Source organism: Tupaia chinensis, unplaced genomic scaffold (genome assembly GCF_000334495.1).
Source record: "Tupaia chinensis unplaced genomic scaffold, TupChi_1.0 Scaffold000182_1, whole genome shotgun sequence".
NCBI classification, from domain to species: domain Eukaryota; kingdom Metazoa; phylum Chordata; class Mammalia; order Scandentia; family Tupaiidae; genus Tupaia; species Tupaia belangeri.
This window is the reverse complement of record NW_006159657.1, coordinates 196272-197812: the sequence shown is the minus strand read 5'-3', so window position 1 is coordinate 197812 and position 1541 is coordinate 196272.

The window sequence follows — 1541 nt, the reverse complement described above, 5'->3', positions numbered from 1 at the left end:
CGCCAGGCCTAGGACTCGAACTGCAGTCAGTCATGTGGGAGTCCAGCACCCTAACCACCAAACCACCTGCTGGCCCCGCAGTTCTCGATATGTTTTACTTCAGTTATTCCTCACAATTTTTTAGTGAGGTTGATATTTTTAGTCCCATTTTATTTATTTATTTATTTTTATTTGCCAGAGGGTGCATGCACAAAACAGAGTCAGAGAGACAGAGAGGAAGAAAGCACCGCCAATGGAGTGAGGTCACGCTGCAACCCCAAATCTTATTGGGATCTAGGGCATGCGCACATGCGTGAGCAATGTGTTTTTCAGGCTACTGGGGTCAGGATTTGAACCACAGTGGATCATGTGGGATCCGGCTTCCTTAACCACTAAGCAATAATGCCAGCCCTAACAAAAGAATATTGTAATGATCTCTTTTTTAGCCAGGTCATTGCATATATATTTTCTTCATGTAAAATTTTAAATGTACAATTGATGGATTCGGGCAGCACAGAGTAAGACTCAGGACCTGGATTGCCAAGTTTCTTCCCTCCCCACCCTGGCCCTAGCCAGTCTATGAAATGTCTGTTTCTTAACCTCCTCACCAACACTGCATATTAAATATTCGTTTAAAAATCTGTGCAAATTGCTTCAACAGGCTGATTATAGTGTAATAAAATGTCTTCTATCTGAAAAAAATAAGACTTTAACTTCAAGTATGAAGCCAAATTAAATATGTGTAGCCTTCCTTCAAATCAGTCTAGGCAGCAAAAATTAATACTAGACACAAATTAAAGAGGAAATAGAAGACAGTGTCTGTCTAAATCAGAGCTCCTCACCGTGGGGAGGCGTGACAGACACTACCTCCACCAGGCAGTGGAGGTTCACATCAACACTGGGAAGTCATGGTGGCCATAGATACCCTGACTCTGAAGTGAACAGCATGGTCTTCCTCTCAAAAACCTGTTGCCCCTTGAGACCAGCAGTTAGTGTAATGGTTATGTTGCTGGACTCCCATGTAGTCGACTGTGGTTTGAGTCCCGGACCCAGAGGCTTAAACTCATGCCGGGCGCGTGTGCGTGCGTGCCCAAGATCCCGAGAGGAGAATGGAGGAGAAGGGATTATGGTGTGGCTCTCTGCCCGTGGGTGGGGTGGGGTGATTTCTCACTTTCTGTCTCTCTGTCTCTCTCTCTCTGTCTGGCGAGCGCACATGCCCTATAGCAAAAAACAAAACAAAACAAAAAAAAAAAACCTCTCCAAAAAGAAAAAAAAAAAAAAACCTGCTGCCCCAGTCTAATCAGAGAAATCCCAGTTATAGGACATACTATAGAGTACCTGACCAGTACAGAAGTCCAGCACATGGCATACTGGTTACATCGTTGGATTCCAACATGGCCAACCACAGTTCAAGTCCTGGACCCAGTGGCTTGAAAATCACACTAGGCGCATATACATGTGTGCCCCTGTGACCATCCCCCCTGGGGGGGTGATTTCTCACTTTCCCTCTCACTGTCTCTCTTTCTTTCCCCAGCAAGCACACATGACCTAAGGCAAAACAC